General features: G+C 41.0%; 1 protein-coding gene and 1 long non-coding RNA gene across 3 annotated transcripts in view; one reads left to right on the top strand and one right to left on the bottom strand.

Annotated features, from left to right (window-relative positions):
* The window catches only part of FYB2 (FYN binding protein 2), a 100,919-nt gene that overhangs the window by 3,886 nt on the left and 76,330 nt on the right, over positions 1-20,703 (top strand). The gene's annotated exons all lie outside the window — the stretch shown is intronic.
* LOC109028019 (uncharacterized) lies at positions 4,159-6,650 on the bottom strand. The gene is made up of 3 exons (XR_002007072.3): positions 6,519-6,650; positions 4,728-4,804; positions 4,159-4,361 (listed from the first exon to the last, which is right to left on the bottom strand). It is a non-coding gene; the product is annotated as an uncharacterized lncRNA (long non-coding RNA).

Genomic DNA, 20,703 nt, shown 5'->3' on the forward strand with positions numbered 1-20,703 from the left:
TTAAGTTTAATTTTGCCTCTTATAAGTGATTTGCACAAGTCATGGAATTATAAAATATAGGAGGTGGGAGAGTTCTCAAATACTAACCAGTCTGGAAACTCCCATTTTACAGGGACATTTGAGCCACAGAGGCAGAAAATGCCAACACACTTCATAACGACTTATCCAGTGTGCCCCATTTACAGTGGCTGCTCCATGAATGTTCTTGTTCAATTTGAGGGTAAACTCAGAGTCAGATCTCCTCAGTAGACTCTACTCTCAGGCCCTATCTTGGAATTTCTGAGAAGGGCCCTATCCTAGATCCCATCTAGTTGTTCAGCTTTGCAGGGAAGAGTGTCAAGGAAACAGACAATTTTCATATTTGATGAAAAGGAGATTGATGGAGGAGGAAGGCACAAGCTTTGATGGAAGCACTGAGAATGGATGCTTGACAAGGGGTGGGGTTCATCCTGGGCTCCTTAGAGAAGCTGGTGTCTTAGCTGAATGTCAGAGGAGGAGGAAGTGGCATTTCATCAGGGAATGCTCGAGTGAAGGAGGGGGAGAAGGCAGAAGGGAGAGCATGGGTGGAGCAGCAGAGATGGGTAATATGGCAGGGTGATAGTTGGGGATAGTTGGCAGCAAGGTGCTACTAGAGCAGAAAGTTTAAAAAAAGAGTATCCGGAGTGGAATCCCAATAAGCAAATAGGATCTGGATATTGAAAGGCCTTCGATGCCATATATACTTTATTCTGTAAGCCAAGAGAGCCACTGAGAGGCTTCACCTCTAAGACGGGAGGTCCAACTAAATATCACTGAGGTCTTGTCATGCTCTGACATTCTGGGATGGCAGTATGTTCCCAAGGTCACGCCTGGCTTATTTTTGACAGAACCCAGGTCTAAATGTCTGTGAAACCCCATGTAGGCTTCAAGAGCAATTTTGGAGGGTTTTTCATGAATAATTCCATTTTTAAGGAAGAAGTCACAAGATAGGGTAACATCTACACAAGTGGACCTGCTGAGAGGATCTGTACTATAAGGATGGTCTGCTCTTAACTAGCTTGTTCTTGGGAGAGTAGACTGGGCCTGGGTTAAGTTCGGATAATTTAGGGTGAGGCTTTTTGTGAGTTCTGGGAGAATTTCTGAGAAGGAGAAAAGGAAAGATCACACAATTAGTCACAAGTCCAAAAGACTGGGCACATCCTGTTCATCTTTGCTGAGATGCTGCACCTCAGAGTCCTCTTGAATTGTGTTGTTTAGTCCTTGACAGTGACACATTAAGTGACCTGTACTACTGGAGGGCTGATGTCCTTTTCAGCCAGCCTTATGCAGCAATGCTGACCTCAGCATTTAGCCTGGCATTACTTTCCCATTGAGTCAAATCTTCCCTTCTCCAAACCACACACCCACATTTCCCCTGGGGAGAAATGGTCCTAAAAGGAAAATCTGATCATGTCAGTCTACTGCCAGATTTTCTCCAGTTGTTCCCCATTGCCCACAGAGTACAGCCCAAGCTCTGTGGCCTGGATGATAAAGCTGAGGCACTCTGGTGCCTGCCCTGTATACTCTAACTCGAGCCTCCTCACCCGCACCACATCCCTCATGTTCCAGTTTCCTAGCCTGCTGCATCTCCATGCACATTCTCTTCTTCAGAGTGCTGAACATCACTTCATTTATGACTCAGCTCAGACAACACCTCCTTGAGAAACCTTCCCTACCCCTTGGCCACAGTTGGTCTTTCCCTGCCTTGCAAGAGACCCCAGGCCCTTTGATCAGACCCAGGTCTAGACTGTGAGATCCCAGAGAGCAAGGATTTTTTCTTGCTCACAGAGACAGAAAATCCTGGTGCTTAAGAGCACAGACTCTGAGCCAGCATGACTGGTTTACATTTCTGGCTCCACTGTTTACTAGTTGTTCAGTGTTGAGCAAGTTAATTAATTTCTCTGTGTCCCAGTTATCTCATTTATAAAGGAAAAAATAGTACCTATATCTTAACATTCAACCGAGGTTTGAATAAATTAATATGTTTAAAGAGCTTAGAACAGCTCCATGAACTCAAAGTGCAGTTAATTCTACAAGCAATAACTTATAGTAATAACAGGTGGACTCTTATGGGTCAAATTGTGTCACCCACCCCTCCCAAACTCATGTTGAAGTCCTAACCCCCAGCACTTCAGAATGTGAACTTATTTGAAGACAGGTTCTTTACAGAAGAGATCAAGTGATATATTTTGGCTGTGTTCCCACCCAAATTTCATCTTGAGTTGTAGCTCCCATAATCCTCATGTTTCATGGGAGGGACCTGGCAGGAGGTAATTGAATCATGGGGGTGGGTTTTTCCTGTGATGTTCTCGTGATAGTGAATAAGTCTCATGAGAGCTGATGGTTTTATAAAAGGCAGTTTCCCTGCACACACTCTCTTGCCTGCTGCCATGTAGGACATGCCTTTTCCCTTCCTCCTTTGTCTTCTACCATGATTGTGAGGCTTCCCCACCCATGTGGAACTGGGAGTCCATTAAGCCTCTTTTTCTTTATAAATTATCCAGTCTCAGGTATGTCTTTATTAGCAGCGTAAGAACGGACTAATACATCAAGTTAAAGTGAGTTCATGAGTAGGAGTTAATCCAGTATGACTGATGTCCTTATAAAATGGGGGAATTTGAACCTGGAGAGATGCAAAGTGGTGAGACAATGTGAAGATACAGGGAAGACACCATGTGAACATGAAGACAGCCATCTACAAGCCAAGGAGAGAGGTCTGGTACAGATCCTTCCCCAACAACCCTCAGAAAAGAACCAACCCTGCTAGCATCTTGATCTTGGACTTTTGCCTCTAGAACTGTAAGGCAATACATTTCTCTTGTTGAAGCCACATAGTCTGTGGTACTTGCTGTGACAATCCTAGCAACTAATAAATGAACCGTATCAGCAAATAAAATGAGAGAATTTATGTAAATAACTGTGTGTACTACTCTTCCCCCATCAACCTGGGAAGTGTTTTATATCATGTTGTTATTTTGGCCTTTCCCAAAATGACAGCTGTGCTTATCTCTTCAGAGAAGAAATCTGAGAAGTGTTTATTGCCCCTCAGCATGGAAAACAGACAGAAATGATCCTGCGACCATGGTCAGTGTTCCTCCCTGATCACTGACTTCTGGGTTTTAGCTTTTCACATCTGTAAAACCTGAAATAACAAGCCCCTGGAGAGATTTTTAAAGATTAATCAAAATAATGAAACATTTTGTTAGGACCTATTAAATACAGAGAAGTTACAAATAAAATGCTTCAGAAATAATAATTAAGCAATTTTGTATCATAATACTGGAAAAAGTGGTGGTTTTACTTATTACTCTTCATGGTATTGTTACTGTTAATCATCTTCCCCATTTTACAGATAGAGTAGAATCAGTGTTCAAATTCAAACTGTGTCTAATTCCAGAGTCCCCATTCCTAACCATTAGTTTGGTTCTTTTTACCATAGTCATGGTGAATGGCATATAGGACAGAGGTTTTTAAAAAAATCTTTAAACTGGAAACCTGAATTTGAGTCTAGGTCTGCCATCTACTTGAAATGTGACCTTGAGCAAATCACTTATCTTCTGTGAGTTTCAGATTTCCCATCTCTAAGTGTGTCTAATAATAACTACTTGTCTACAAAATTATATAGAATAATGTATTTGAAAGTACTATGAAAAGAATAAAATCCTAGACTAATATTCATAGTTGTTGATATAATCAAAATTCTCCAATCCAAAATTTGTAGCAGAGCTGACATCAGAATTCAAACCACTTTCTGAGCCCTCTACCCTCCACTTTTGATGAACTAGCCAATGGCTTACCTCAAAGACCAGAGTGTGATCTTAGGCGAGAAAGAAAAAGAAAAAAAAAATAGTTAGGAAAGGTTTTTAACAACTGAAAAGTCGATATAGAAAAACAAAGCAGCATTATCACTTAAACTTTTAAAAGATTAACAGGGAAGAACCACCTTCCACACCCTTTTAAAAAAATCATCCAAAAGTGTGTGTTGCTGCTGGTTTTTTTTTTTTTTTTTTTGGTCCATTACAACAACCTTTTCTCCAAGTTGTGGTTTGGACAAAATAGCATTGGATTGGGAGTCTCAAGACCTCTGGGTGACTTTGGTCTTTGCCACTCATGCCTGTGTAAGGCAATACATTTCTCTTGTTTGAGCCACATAGTCTGTGGTACTTGCTGTGACAACCCTGTCTTGTTCCAGTGACTGTCTTGAGTCATGGTCCACCTGGAGCAAGGGCTGGCATCATCTCAACAATGGCTGGGTTGTTGACAAACTGCCTGGAGGTAATCTCTGGAATTTCACAGCTGGGTCGCCATGGGCTGGTTTGTTTCAAGATTAGCCCCTGGAATTTCTAAGTAAGCACATAATTAGATAAGCTGGCAGTGCAAGGGAGTGTCAGGTGGGAAGGGAGGGAAAGAAAGTTTTAAAGTGTGTTTCAAGGCTGAAAGCAAGAAAGGAAAAACTTTTAAAATGCATTTTGAAGCTAAATTTCTTGGTTACACTATTCTAGAGTTTCTGAGAGAGAGAAACTCATATAGAATGTGTGCTTTAAACCTTCAGCTTCTGGGTTTGAATCCCAGTGCTACCACTTTTTGGCTGTATGAACTTTGGCAAGTTATTTGACCTCTCTGATTCTACCTGCCTGATGACGGTCCCTCCCCTAGAGCGTCTATGATTTAATATATAGAGAACATTTAGAATCATGCCCGGTGCATACCTGCGCTCAGTGAGTGTTAGCTCTTGCTGCTGTTGCTGTTGATGATGATGATATCCACTGAAGGAGTTCACCATCTACTGAGAAACAGAAAAGTAAACAGATATTGATAATAAAAGATGGTAAATACAGTGATAGAGAAACACAGAGGATGTGAAGGATCGTGGAAAGGGACAATGTATTCCAAATACAACTCCCTTCCAAAAAATCAGAAAAATGACAACATTACCTGACATTAGAGTCTTATTATTTCCTCTTGTTAATTAACCCAAAGAAAAATCTCTGTTAATGTTCCATTAAGCTGTGCGTTCCAGGCAGCAGTGCCTGATGCATTTTGCCCTTCAATTATTCTGGCTTTTTACATGAAACTGGCATCTCTCAGGTAAGTAACAAAGTCTGACCCAGTGCCCATATGACCAACTCAAGGCCATCTCCATTTGGTTTCCTTAGCCCTTTATTTAAAGAAAAATCTTGCTAAAGTTCTCTTTGATATCTTTCAGATTTCGCTGAGAGAAAAAGGTAGCCTCTGGGAGGGAGTGGAAAATGGGTGTGTGAATTGAGTCTAAGTCTAAACAGAGCAGAACTAAATGTTTACAGAGTGGGTCCCATGCCCCTTGTTCTGTACTAGCATTGTTAGCTGCCTGGGTGGGAAACAGAGGGGAGTGAGGGGAAGAGGATACTTCATAGGGTAGTTTCACAGAATGACTAGAGCCAAGGGGTACAGACTGGAGTGAAAACTCCAAGAAAACTTCATGGAATGAGTTCATGTCCGTGAGTGCAGAAGAAGGAGGCAAAATTGGAGCATTTCTATTACTGGAAACTAAAATGCCACCTAACAGAACTGATACCATTTTTCCATCTGAAACCATCAGGCTGATTAATTCTGAACATATTTACTGAACATGTACTCTGCCACAGTCATTTCATCACTAAAAATCACTATGATCATCATGATAATCACTGTCTTCCTCTTCCTCCTTCTTTCCCTCTTCCCCCTCCTCTTTCTCTTCCTTCTCCCCTCCCTCCTCCTCCTTTCTCTCCTCTCTCTTTATCCACATCACAACTATCTTCAACAAAATATCATTATCGTGGGTTTGCTTTGTGTCAGGCACCAGGCCAAGGTTAATGTCTATGGCATTCCTAGGATGTGAAAAGCTGTATCCCCATTTCACTGATCAGGAAGTAGGAAAAGAGAGAAGTGAAATAGCTTTGTAAAGGTGAAAGAGCCAGAATTCGGAGAGGTAGGATTTCACCTTAAGACTTTTAAATCCAAAGCCCATGTTCTTAACCCTATTGCTGCACTTGAAGTTGCTCCTAGTCTAGGGAGGAAGGGGAAAAAATGTAAAAAAACAATTAGAGTGTAATAAACACTGCAATGGAGCAGGGACAGGAGCTCTAGGAGCACAAGGACTGGCCACCCCTCACTGCATCCCTGATGGAAAGTTTCCTCGGGGACTTGCAGCTGGGTTGAGTCAAGTAAAACAAATATTTTTCAGACAATAAACATGGGTAAGAGCATTCTGGAAAGAGAGTGACATGTGTGCAAAAGCATGGAGGCATTCATTCCTTCAGCAAATATTCACAGTGTCTTCTCTGCTCTGGTCACTGCGTTAGGAAACCCAAGAGGGAATAAAGGAAGAGCGAATCTAGTGAAGTGGATGAACTAGAAGAGGTAAGACTGGAGGCAGAGAAAAAAAAATTCGGAGGGAGAGAGAAGAGGAAAATAGCTGTTAATAATATACTTATATTATGTTTTACAATTTACAGTGCATTTTCACATGTCTAGAACAATACCTTGTACATAGTTGGCACTGAACTAGTAATTGAATGAATGATCTCTGTAGACCTTTAAAGTTACCCATTTGCCTAGAAGTTCTGTGAGAGCAGAGAACATTTGTTCACCACTATCACCACTGAAGTCTGCAGTGGGGCCACTGAGTGGCACAACTCCAATAGGTGCTGTTCACATGGTGGCCAATGTGAATGGTCTCTGTGATCACAATGTGAATAGTGATGTAGAACTATTGTATGCTACATTTATATCTATATATGTGTGTGTGTGTGTGTAACAACATAATAGATGCACAACTTGGTAGCTTGGGTTCACATCTAATATAGAGGATTAATATTTATTGATTAAGCTAATGAATGAAGAAGGCAGGCAGGAAGTCTAGACAAAGATTACCATCATTCAGCTTCTTCTCCATGCAAGGATCATGAGTGAAATCTCTGCTGTAAACCAGCATATCCATTTCACAGATGGATATGAGATATAACGTGACTGCCTTAGAATACAGATCTACTCAGGGCTCTCCTAGTTAATGCTTTTCTATTACAGCATACAGTACACAGTTTCTCTTTAAAGCCAGCAGTGCATGGTTTCCTCCAAAGGGCCAAGGATGCTTCTTTCCTAAGAAACCAGCTGGGATGCAGAATGTGTTGCTGGCCCCTCACAGCTGGCAACCTCCCAAGGTGAAGGAAATTGGGAGCTGGTGCCAGGAGTCTTTGTCAGGTATTGGTGTGTAACTAATTGCTGCTGTAAACCTTTCTCACAAGAAGGTCTGGCTTTGTAAGTTCTTGGAGTAAAGAAGATCCTGAGGTTTACTGAGTGGATTAGAAGAATACATATTTAGAAAGCAGAAAGGCTGTCAAGCATCAATTTTGGCTGAAAACATTTTGTCCCAGATAAAGGGTCTTTCAAACACCCTTTAGTTGCATTTCTTGACTGCTTGCAGCCAAGAATTGAGGCTGTAGGAGTATGCCAGAAAGAGCTAGGGGATCGAGGTCCGTAGGTCTAGTTCTGCTATTTACTAGCTCTTTGATCTTAGTCAAGTAAGTTGACTTGAACCCTCCAGCTTTAATTTCTTCATCTGTAAAATGGAGTTCATCACTTCTCTAATGCTGTATAGTGGCAGAGTAAACAAAATAATGTATGAAAAGGGCCTAACCCAGTGTGGTATAGTAAAACAATCTTGAGTATTGGAATCCGACCTCATTGTTAAATCCAAACTTACCTCTTGACAACAATGCAAACTTTGACAACACCAGTAATAATAATGATGGCAATAATAATCATAAGTAGCTAACATTTCTAGAAAATATGCTATTTACCAAGTACTGTGATTCACACTTAACTTGGATTGTCTGAATTAATTGGCAATACAGTAAATACTATTATTGTTGCCATTTTATTGATGGGAATGAAAGTTAAAATCATCTAGCTGAAAATGAAAGGGCAGGGATCCAAACACAGATATCTGATTCCAAAGTCCAGAGCATAGTTTTCAATCCCTAAGCCAAACTTACTTTCTCTCCAAGCCTCAGTTTCTTTATCTATAAAACAGGAATACCAACGCTTACCAATCTTGCTGGGTTGTTAGAAGAATCTGAGGTTCTATCTCTGAATTGGAGATGCACTGCCTCTACTGCAGTGGTGCAAGCTCAGTAATTAGTGGGGTGTGGTAATGGGTGACATAGAAGTAGCAGAGGCGATAATGATGAGTGTGATGATAATGATTGGCACTCCAGACCTTAAAAATGACTTCCATTGCTAGTATTGGAGAAATAGGGTCCTGAATAGACAGAAAACCAGACAGGGGCTCCTTTATCTTCTTTAAAAAGCAAAAACATCTAACACCTGTAAAACCTGCCCCAGATGCATTTAGAATGGTGTCTCTGATTTCTTTTACTGTTTCTTCATGCAGCTGGGACTCTAATATAGAAAACAAATCTAAGAAATTAAAATGGCCACATCGGCTGAGGAGTTTACATCATAGCTGTGGAGTAAAAGCAATAAAGTGGCTCAAAGAGGTTATTCAACCCTTCTTTTTTCAGTGTTCATTAAATTGCACTTTAAATAAAACTGTCATAAACCTGAAAGACACTGAGTGACTGTTCTGTCTGCAGCAGGAGAGGGCAGCAGGGAGAGCAGGAAACCCTTTCAAATAAGGACGCTCTGTGGTCGGTTTTTCCAGCTCCCTGGCAGGCAGTTCCTAGTGAAGCCTCCTGTTCTAGGCCCAAGTTGCAATGCTGAGTGAGTGTGGGGCATGTAATCAGGGATGGGCTGTAATTGGGTTGTTGGAGGACTTGGCATGTTTGCAGAGATCATAAATTCTGACTTCAGGCCGTGATCCCCAGACTGCCAACTAAGTTAAACTTGAGCCTTTTGCTGAAAGCTATATTTTGAACTTGGCACCTGAGGGTATATATGGCCCAATTTTTCCTCTGAAACCCTTACCCTCACCACAAAATGCAGTTAAATGTTGCTTAAGTTTTAGTATCTTGAAGCAATATCAACCCATAGCATTTTTTGGTTTTGGCTGATTTCCTAAAAGACATCATAAACCCCATTTGTTTGCAATGAATAGTTATCTCCCTTTGTTTTTCACTTTGCTTTGGGGGTTCTCTATAGGCCTGTGCCTTGAGTGAGGGGATTTGAAGGTTGCAAAATATCATTTTGATATTCATGATCTCCCAGTATATTCTGTGAAGGAATTTTGAACCATAAATATGTAAATTTGTGTTGTTAAGTTTGTTTCTAGAGGCCTGTGAGACCTTTCAAGGGGCCACCCTAGCCCTATTTCTCCTTCTCATCTCACATTTCAGCCACACTCCCCCCTCCAGAAACCCACACATGCCAGACTCTCTCAGGTTCAGGTCTTTGAAATGCCATCTCCTCTACCATTACTTTCAATGGCAAAAACCACAGTTACTTTGCACCAACCTAATATAATCTCATTCCCCCTTTTGACAGCCAAGTTCCTATTTGTTCTTTATGTCTGTCTCACTTTCTCTGGAAAGTTCTCTCTGTCCCCAGTCTGGTTAGGTGTTCCCTGTCCTGCCTCTGGTGCTGCTCCATCACAGCAGGGACCTCAAGGTGTTGTCGTCGTCTGTTTATGTGTCCATCTTTTCCATGAGACTGTGAACCCCAGGACAGCAAGGCCTGTGTCTGCCTCATGCATTTATGTTACCTGTAGTAGGAATACAACAAATAATTGTTGGATGAGTCTGGAAAAGATGAGGGAAAACACTGTTATTAAGGAAAAGGCATATCGTATAGCATAGAGTTGATTTTAAAACACCACAGATGTATTAGTCCATTTTCATGATGCTGATAAAGACATGCTGATAAAGACTGGGTAATTTATACAGCAAAAGGTGTTTAATGGACTTACAGTTCCATATGGCTGGGGAGGCCTCACAATCATGGCAGAAGGCAAGGAGGAGCAAGTCACATCTTACATGGATGGCAGCAGGCAAAGAGACAGAGAATTCATGCAGGGGAGCACACCTTTATAAAACCATCAGATCTCTTGAGACTTATTCACTATCATGAGAGCAGCACAGGAAAGATTTGCCCCCGTGATTCAATTACCTCCCACTGGGTACCTCCCACAACATGTGGGAATTCAAGATGAGATTTTGGTGAGGACACAGCCAAACCATATCAACAGGCTTTGGTGTCAGGGCTGGGTTCAGATCTTGGCTTAGCACCCATTTGCTATGTGTCCTGGTAAGCTTCAGAAAGCTCTGATCCTGACTTTTGTCATCTTCAGGGGGCACAGCTCAGAAGCCAGTTGTAAGGATTATGGTAATTGAGACAACATACACGACAACATACACAAGCTGCTATGTGCAGTGCCTGGAAATGCATTAACATAATAAGCACCTTTCATTTTCCTTTATCAAGAATTACTCCTAATTTTTCCCCAGTTACCCCACCCACAAATATACAACAAATGCTTTCTAATCTTCTCAGTTTAATTCAAAAGGACACGTATTGTCCATCTACTCTCTGTGTGCCTAGGCACAGTGACAGAAGCACAAGTGAAAAGAAAATCTGATCCACATGTGCGAGTAGGGTGTGGTAAAGCAGACACGTATGTAAATCACTTTAATCAACAAAATTAGATAAGTGGAAAGACAGAGGGAAGCAGAAGGTACTAAAATGGAGCAAGTACAGACAGTTGGCCCAACCTAAGAACTGGAAAAGGCTGCTGGGAGGGATTGGTAACTCAGCTAAATCTCAAAAGATGAATACATTTAGCCAGGCCAAGAAAGGCAGGAAGGGCATTCCGGGCAGGGGCAACAGCAGATGCACAGAGGCAAGTTCAGTTTTACTGGAGGGGTGAGTTAGAGGCAGGAAGTGGTGGGAAATGAAGCTGGAGCTGTAGACAGGAAAAGATCAGAGAAGACCTTATGTGTTTGGCTAAGGAATGTATAATTTACCAATAAGGTAACAAGGAGCCATTGAAAGATTTTAAGCAGAGGAGTGGCATGATTGAACCTGCACTTTATTTATTTATTTATGTATTTATTTATTTATTTATTGAGATGGAGTCTCACTCTGTCACCCAGGTTGGAGTGTAGTGGTGCCATCTCAGCTCACTGCAACCTCTGCCTCCTGGGTTCAAGCCATCCTCCCCACTCAGCCTCCTGAGTAGCTGGGACTACATGCATGTACCACCATGCCCAGCTAATTTTTGTTTTGTATTTTTAGTAGAGATGGGGTTTCACCATGTTGGCCAGGCTGGTCTTGAACTCCTGACCTCCAGTGATCTGCTCACCTCAACTTCCCAATGTGCTGGGATTACAGGCATGAACCACTGCATCTGACCTGAACCTGCGCTTTAGATGCATCATTGGCATGAAATTAATTTGTAGTTCTCAAAGAAAGCCTTTTAAAAGATCATCCCCTCAGGAGGTTATTACTCCAGAAATATATTCACTCATTTCATTTGCTGTTAGTTTGGTAAATACTTATTGAGTATTACTAGGAGCAAATTTTCATGCTTGAACCTGTAGGCTCCACAAAGGTGAGCATGTATTTCTATCTGACCTCAAGGAGTTCATGGAATATAGGGCAGATGAAGCATCTACTTGAATAATTGTAGTAGGATATGGAAAGTGGCAAAGGGCATAAGACCAAAAGAGATTTGCAGATGAAGTGCTATAAGACATGTTTTCAAATCTGTTCCTTGGACCAGGTGCTGAGCTGGCCTCACAGTAAGCACTCAAGATTATTTATAAAATATGGACGCCTCGGAGCTTCTATTTCAGTGGGGCAGGCTTCCCCAGGATATTCCCATGCACAGCCAGGATTAAGAACAATTGCCAGAAGAGGTCTAAGGAGAAAGAGGTTAAGTTTTGAAGGGGCCATTGATGGTGGAAGCATGTAAGCTCTGCCTAGAAGAATGAGTAAAATTTGGACAGTAGATTTCGTGCTATGACATTCTGGACATGCCAGATGGCAGGTGAAGCATGGGCTGTGATGGGATGCAGGAAAACAAGGCCCACACTAGAGGGAGCCCAGGAGTTCTACGTGACTGCAACATAAATCTGTGTGGTGGCGGTTTGGGACCAGATCAAGGAGGTGAAGGAATTAGCACTTTAACTGATAGATACTTGTGAAACACTATATTATTTTTTTAAATGGAGTGACATTTTAGACTGGAATTGTATTTTAGAGCCATCAGATCCCTGCAACATTTTTGTGTGAGGCTGGGTTACCAGTTAGAAAATGATTGCAAAAATCTAAGTAGCAGAAGACAACCTGCTGAACCAGGGAATAACTATCAGTCCAGCTACCATTGATTATGCCTGGGGCTGAATAATTGTTTTGCTTTTTCTTCTTCCTTCTTAAGAAAATGTGAGGAAGTGGTTAGGGAAAAGTTCATGATCTCGTTACCCACAATTCCAAAATCCAATAAGCTCTGAAACCCACTAATTTTTCATAACTTTTTTGGTTTCAAAAGCCTGCCTGAACCAACATGAGACAATTTATGGTCTTTATTTATCTTGCATTATATGAACATTAATATGTTTTACTATAGAAATGGTAACATGTTTGATCACAGCGTGCTGTCTCAGACCACACCAGGATTTACGTATACAGAATTTGTAATATATTACTTTTCTAAAACTGGAAAAAATTTGAATTCCAAAGTATACTTGGTCAGAGGATTTTGTAAGGATTGTAGACCTAAATTAGTGCTGAAACTAAATCTCAGAGAATCCAAGCAATGTTTCAAAGAAAGAGGAAGACATGAAGACTGGGGTCTTGTGCAGGGAAAGAAATGGATGGAAGAGATTTTATAGAGAGGCTGCTAACACACAAATTTTCATGTTGATGCTAGGAAGATGATTGTGTTGATGTTAATGTACTATTGGAATTCTTAGATGAAAGTTCTAATGGCTCTGTAATTGGTGATGGATGGACGGAAAGGCCTTCATGACAAGGAGTGTAGGCACATGCAGACAAGAAAGTGCAAGGTGATATGATCTTACATCCACCAAAGGGTTCCCTACACCAAAATATTTCCTCCTCTCTTATTGCCTTGAAAAGGCAATTGAGATTCTTCATTACTTCATTGAAAGAAGGCTTTGAAGTCCCTAAACGTTTGAAGGCTCCTGGGAAGAATAATGGCTTTCTTTCTTCTGCTCAACTCATTTTATACTCTAGCTGCTCCAATCTGAAAATACAACGGAACGGCACACCTCCATGCCTGTGTCTATGCTGTTCCTTTAGCCTAAAATGTCTTGATAGCCCTTTTCTCTACAATGGAAACTCACTCATCCTTCAATCTTACTTCCTTTGGGAAGGATTTCCTGAATGGGCCAAGCTGAACTAATTCTTCACTAATTTTCGTTGACACCATGCACTGTGTTTATGGTTAGGTAATTGCCTGCATAACTACCTTCACTAAATGGGGATGAAGTGTTTCGAATTGCTCCAGCCCAGCTATCAGCTGAAGATACAATGATGGAAAGGCATAGTCCTTGTATTGAAAAAGATGAGGTTTAGTGGGAGAGGCAGACCGGTAAGTAGTTATGATAAGATAGAATGTGATAAGCACCAAAACAGAAGTAAGCAGAGAGAGGTACTTGTTCCAGATGGGGAAGAAGCCAGGAGGATTGGGAAAGCAGTGCCTTACATGAGACTTGAATGAGTAGGAGTTGCCCACTGTGCTCTCCTGCTCGCAACTTTTAGAGGCTCCCCATTGCCTATGGAATAAAATCCTAACTCCTTCACTTGGACTCCAAGTTTCTGCATGCTCCCACTCTAATAGACAATTCCAGCCCCTAAAAACTGCAAAGTAGATAGGAGCTACCCTGGGTTTAATTCTGCCTCTGGTACAAATAAAGAGTAGGAACAATGTTTAACCAAGGTTAGAGTTCTAGGCACATTTCATGCCTTTTATCCATACCCAAGTAACTGTGGAGTGGGAGATAGGCAAGAATTAAGATGTATTCCAGAGACTGATTCTCATGATGGTCTATGGAACCCAATCTGGGTACACAGGGAAATGAAGATGGGATGGGATAGTAGAGAAACAGTGCTAAGGCCCATGAGGCTAATGCATTGCTGGAGTTGGGGCACCAGAAAAGGCAAGTGGGTAAGATGAAAGGGGGTGTCCAGGAGTAGGGTACTTGAGATTGATGTGGTGGAGACGGTTCATTTATTACTCATAGCAGGGTCTAAGGTGTATCTGTGGAAATTAGTGGCTAAAGTAGGGTGAAAGATGAGATCATCAGAAATGAGGCCAAAGTGTTGGAAGGATTACCTGCATGGATTTGGAATTTGCTTATTGTCATGAGAGTAGTAATAGAGAGGAGTGAGCTGGGTGCTTAAATCCTTAATAAATAAAAGGGAGTGATCAGGAATATTGTGGAAGACATCAATGGGAAGCAGTAGGTTTAGTTTGATATGCCCTTTGCAGGAGTTGGTGTTATTGAGGAAGAAAAAATAATTTGAAAGCAGCGGTGATGAGCTAAGAAAACACTTTACTCCACTTCCTGACCCAGGAATAGAGGAGAGTGGAAGAAGAAAGCCATGCTTGGGAGAGCACAAGAAGAGCCATTTCTTCAGGAGGGAGATGAGTTTGAGTTAGAGCAAAAAGGTAGAGGGCAAGTTCATAGAAGAGCTTGAGGACATGAGGAATTTTGCAGACTGAGGGTTGCAGGGTGGTCAGGGAAGGGTGAGAAATGGGATTCAATTGGTGATACTATAGAGGTCTGTGGGGAATAAGGCCCTTTGTTAACAGACCAGCTTCGTTTTCTCATGGTGACCAAGGTAAATGGGGATGTAAGTCTCACTGGCCTGATGTTTTAGGGGAAGACAAGTCATCGGCTAACTATTGCCTACCACTCAGGATGGGGGCTTAGGCAGCATTAGTGGTAATGCACGGGGTATTGAGATGAGGAAAGCATGTGGTGTATTAGGACCATCAAGACTCTGGGCTGCCTTTGCTGTCTGCAGTAGGCAGTGTCATGGCTGAGGGACAGCAGGTGGCATATGTGCTTGCAACTAGAGGAGGCGCAGTCTCACCAAGAGCACTGGCCAGGGGCTGGGCACTTAGGGACTTTGTAACACTTAACTGAAACCTTACACCCCATGTGGTGAGTATTATTGGCCCCATTTTACAGATGCAGAGAGATTTAGTAGCTTGTTCAGGGTCACACATTTAATGGAGCTGGTATTCTTGCTCATACCCAACCTGGAGGTGAAAAGTACTCATGTGACCTGACAGATAATGGGGGTGCAATTATTTAATTTAATTAATTAATTTATTTATTATTTATTTGCCTTTACATAGGGAGCTTTTAATCTTTCTAACCTTAAGCTTTAACCTTAACTAACAACTACGGTGTCAGTTCAGTTCTGTTGTTCCTATCCCTTCATAGGAATTAATCATTGGTACCAAGAATACAGACAGTTTCACCATTATTATAGCTCTTATAGTACTGAAGGTTGAATTGAAGCCCTTTTAGTCATGAAGGGTGACTCAGATGCTATATTTAATCGACTTCTACTTCTTTCCATCTTAGATAGGATTTGACAGCTACTACTGCCTCTCTTCCTGGGCTCGTAATTTCTTGGCTTCTGCTGCCTTCTCTTTGCCTTGGATTTTGAGTTTACATATTCCTTAAGGCTCTTGGATTTGCTTACCACAGAGGAATGTTCAGACTTGTGATAAACCATTGCTGTTGACGTTGCCATTGTTTCTCCCTGTGGAAGGCAACAGTTAGCAATGTGCAGACATTCAGAAATGAGTTAACCTTTATTTTCCAATTAGGAAATGTGCATAGAAATAGTATCTTCTCCTTTTGGAACTTACTTTATGTATATTTTTATGACCGCATTCACTCACCAAGTCACTATTAACTTATCGAGCACCTGCAGTCCTTGTCCAAGGCAGCTTGCTGTGTGGTGCACTGAATGCCATTGTAGATGTTAAGGCAGAGAGCGGTGACATAGAGAGGGTTACCTAGCAGCCCGTGGCAGCAGGGTAAACTCAGGAGAGGATGAAATAACTGTCTGTGCCATGCTTTATAAAGCAGAGATCAAAACGTGATTTGACACAGAATTTATTATCATTTGCAAATTTACTTTGAAAGGGTATAACACTGAGTTTTGTTATTTGGTTCTGAATTTTCCCATCACCTTTTAAATTACATTAAATCAAAACTACCTTGAAAAACCCAAGATACATGGTCACAATGGCCATGTAATTTATTAAAATTTTTAAAACTATGCCAGGTATATTAAGTAAAATGTTTTGCTCATGTCAGTATAAATCAATAAAAAGTCTGAGAAAGTGTCTTAAAAGCCAATGCAAATTGGCTTCCTGGGATTTTTGTTTGTTTCAATGGTGTGATTAAAGCTACATTTTTAACATAATCTCTAAAGTAAATGTGACATATACAAAATTGATTATGATATTTTTATGAATTAATAGAAGAATTTTAAATTGAAGCTAAATTTATAAGAAAGGTATATTTGTCAATATATTTGTATATTTATTGCAGAATAAATAAAAGCAGTCCTGGAGTTACACAGACTTGGATTTAAATTCTCTAACTATGTAAACTGGGGAAAGTTACTTAACCTCTCTCTTAGTCTATCTATAATACAGGGTCAGTAACAATCGCCTAATTGGTGGGGTTATTGTGGAAATTAATTAAGACATCATATATAAGTGTTGTTAAGGATGATGAGGATAGAAAAAAATATAGTTATCTCTGAAACTAGCAAAGGGGAAAATATCTTCCCAAGAAGAGGAGGTTACAGCATTTATGCTCATGTAATCAGGTATTAGCTTGTTTCTAGAAAATTATTAGCCAAAGAAGTTTCTAGACCCACCAAGCAAATTCTTGGGTTAGAGGATTCCAGAATAGAGCATACGGGACCCAAAGCCAGGTTGTATGAGTTTGATTGCTAGCTTTGACCCTTCCTTGCTGCGTGACCTTGGACAAGTCACATAGGCCCCCGATGCCTCACTATCCTTGTCTGTATCCTGAGAATACATGGGTTTAAATTAGTGAATGTATCTGAAGTGCTTAGAACAGTGCCTGGTATATGGTAATATCATGTGTTTGCCCATTTTTGTTATTATTATTATTATCATTATTCCTTAGATTCCTGTAACATAAACATTGAATAAAAGGCATCTGTTTGATGGAGTCTTTTTTCCTAGTGACGAAATACATTCATCTAAATATAACAATGCCACACTTGAAGAGCTGAGATTCAGACTTCTAACTGTTTTACTCTGGTCTCTCCATTCTTCTGAAATAGCAATGTCTTTGTTTTTCTTGGCTGCTTCCTCCTTGCTTAATTTCCATATCAAAGAGATAAACCCCTTCTGTTTAGAGGACACCACTGTCTTTTATCTTAGGTTGTTCCCACAATATCTCTCGAATTGTTTTGGCCTGTACTTCCCAGATGGGTGTTTGAGGCTTGCCCAGTACAAATCAAAAGTACCAGGCTATTTTCCAGGGCTATTTTTAGGGCTGTCTTTTGACATGATAGCAATTAGATCATTTGTTTCCATGGGCATTCTAATCTGCTTTCACAAAGATGACACAGGAAAAAATTAAGATTCTGCTGAGTTACGGTTCCTGCATTATGTGAACCAGCTAACTTTTCTAAATATCTATTCACTGACTCATTCATTCACCAAGGATTTCGTGGGTCACTTCTGCCACTGCTGGGGATACCAACATAAATAGGATACTGGCCCTGTCTTAAAGGGGTTCAGAAAGACTAGTAAATTAAGGATTCATTCCTTCACCACATTTTTATTGAGGCACTGGCACTACAGCAGTGGGCAAATACTGAAATACAAACAAAGTACCCACCTTCAAAGAGTTTACATTCTGATGGAGGGAGACAGACCATCTGATGGGTTTTGATAGGTGCTATAAAGAAAAACAAACCAGGCTGTATCGGCCAGTGTGTTTTGTTGTTGTCGTTGCAGATAATCAGACCTGTTATAGTAAATATGAATGGAAAAGGATTTACAAGAAATTATTTTAGGAATTTCCAGAACTGGCAAGAAGCTTAGATGCTAGAGCTAAGGGAATGGGGCGGTTCCTATGTGAATCCATCGATGCTGCTCCCCACCCACGTAGCACAGGAACCTCTGCCACAGCTGCTCCCCAAAGCACATGCTATTCCCTGAGCGGCCACACCCTCAGGGCCTCATTTACCAAGCTATGGACACTTCTGTTGGGCAAAATTCCAGATAAAAGAGTGCCTAGGCATGGTAGTTCTAGGCTTCCCAGGATCTGTGCCAGGGGAAGGCTCACAAGAAAGGGTTGGATGAGCCAGTGTATACCCAGGGTAAGGTAGGTAGAGAGTGAAGGAGAGATGCTGCTTTACCTAGAATGGTCATGAAAGAGGAATCAGTTAGAAATTGCCTTTAGCTGCTCACCAGGAAACCCATCAGTAGTTCCTCACCCACTGTGAAGATTAAGCCTGATGACATTAAGACTTGGCCTCTCCTTTCTTCTCAGCCTCATATACCGTGCACTGGGGCTTCAGTTATGTGAAATTGCTGCTGCTGCTTCCCATATACATCATGCTGTTTCCAAGGGTGTTGTGCCTTCTGTGTTCATGCTCTGGGCTGCCTTCCTCTGTTCTTTGCTTGGCTGACTGTTTAAGCTGGGGAATCTCCTCTAGGAAACCTGCTTGGCAACCGGGTTTGCATCATAAGCCCCTTTTCTATGTTCCCTCCACAGACTTTGTGCCATATATTTAATAATTCCCTGTATTATGTTAAAACAACCAATTTGTGTCTGTCTCCTTCATTTTCTGAGTTCTGAAAGGTCGGGGTTGCCTCATTCATCTTTGTAACCCTAGTGCCTAGTGCATAGTAGGCAACCAACAAATATTTTGAGATGACATGAGTTAAATTTTGAACGAGCAGGAATGTGCTAGTTCAAGAAATTAGAGAGAAAGATGAGCATTGCAGGCAGCACATTCAAAGTTACAGCTACATGAAAGGGCAAAACAGGTTTGGGAGACTGTCAGCAATTTAGTGAGGCTAGAAGGAAGAAAGCATGTGGGGGGAGGCCCAATGTGACGTTGGAGCATTAAGAGGGTCGGGATTAGGATGGGTCTTATGTGCTGAGGAAAAGAATTTGAGCTTATTTGAAAGCTTTGGGGATGCTAAATTGAAGGTTTTAAAACACGTAAGGGACTACATGATCAGATTTGTTTTTAAAGAGGTTTGTCTAACAGCTGAGTAAATGGTGGATTACAGGGGCTCAGAATGGAAGCAGAGAGTCCATCAAGAAGTCATTCGAAGCAGTAAGTGAGGAAGAATCGAAGGGAGGCGCTCACGGGCTGCTTAAGAGTTCACATCAGTGGGATTTGGGGATTGACTAGCTGCGGCAGCTGAAAAATGGGGCATAGTTTTAACCAGAAGGACCCTATGGCCACCTCCCAAACCATCTTCATGCAGTTTTCCTCATGTCCTCAAACCTGAACTTCCACCTATGGGTGATGGATAATAAAAAACAAAAGGCATCACATCTATTTCCCATCAATTGTAAGGAAAATAAAATCTAAATATTAGTGCCGGAAGGGGCTTCGGAGATCACCCAAACCAACCATTAATTTGATGTATGGCTGAGCTAGAGAGAAGAAATTACTTTTCTACTGTACCTCTGAAAGTCAGTGGTAGGCACCGAGTCACTATTGCATCATCTGTTTAATTCTCCACATAGCACTTTGTCTCTAATATTTTCTTGTGTAATTGCTTATTTTCTGTCTCTCGTTGACATTACAACAGAGCCCTTGACTGTCTAAAACAATGTTTGGTCTGTATGTAGATACTTAATGAACATGCGTTGAAAGAGTAAAGAGCCAGGTATAATCAGGTTTGCTCCCTGCTGAACAAGTGATCCTTGCACAGGACCTTGGTTTGGAGGTTATCAAATCCATAATTCTATTTCATACTAGGGCTTTGCTTAATTAATCCTACAGAGGCTAAAATCTAAGCAACAACATTGTACAGTAGTTGTCCATGTGGCTTCAAATAGTGAAGAACTGAAAATAATCATTATATTACTTTAAAAATATTAACCACTGACAAACTCATAACCATTAGGATGGCTATTGTAAAAAAAAAAAAAAAAAGTGTTGGTGAAGATGTGGAGAAATTGGAACCCCTGTACACTGTTGGTGAGAATGTAAAATGGTGCAGTTGCTATGGAAAACAGAAGGGAGGCTCCTCAAAAATTAAAAATAGAATTACCATATAGTCCAGCAATTTCACTTCTGGGAACACAACCAAAACGACTGAACATAGGATCTCAATGAGATATCTGTACACCTATGTTTATAGAAGCATCATTCATAATAGCTAAGATATAGAAGCAATCTGACTCTCCATTGATGGATGAATGGATAAACAGGATGTGTTATATATACACTATGATATATTATTTAGCCTTAAAAAGGAAGGAAATTCTAACACATGCTTCAACATGGCTAAACCTTGAGGCCATTGTAATAAGTGAAATAAGACAGTTACAAAAAGACAAATACTCTATGATTCCTCTTATGCAGTACCTAGAATAGTCAAATTCAGAGACAGAGTGTAGAATGAGAGGGTGGAATATGGACTTATTTAATGGATATGGAGTTTTGTTTTTGCAAGATGAAAAGAGATCTGGAGATTGGTTACACAAC

This window comes from Gorilla gorilla, chromosome 1, assembly GCF_029281585.2.
Source record: "Gorilla gorilla gorilla isolate KB3781 chromosome 1, NHGRI_mGorGor1-v2.1_pri, whole genome shotgun sequence".
Lineage (NCBI taxonomy): Eukaryota > Metazoa > Chordata > Mammalia > Primates > Hominidae > Gorilla > Gorilla gorilla.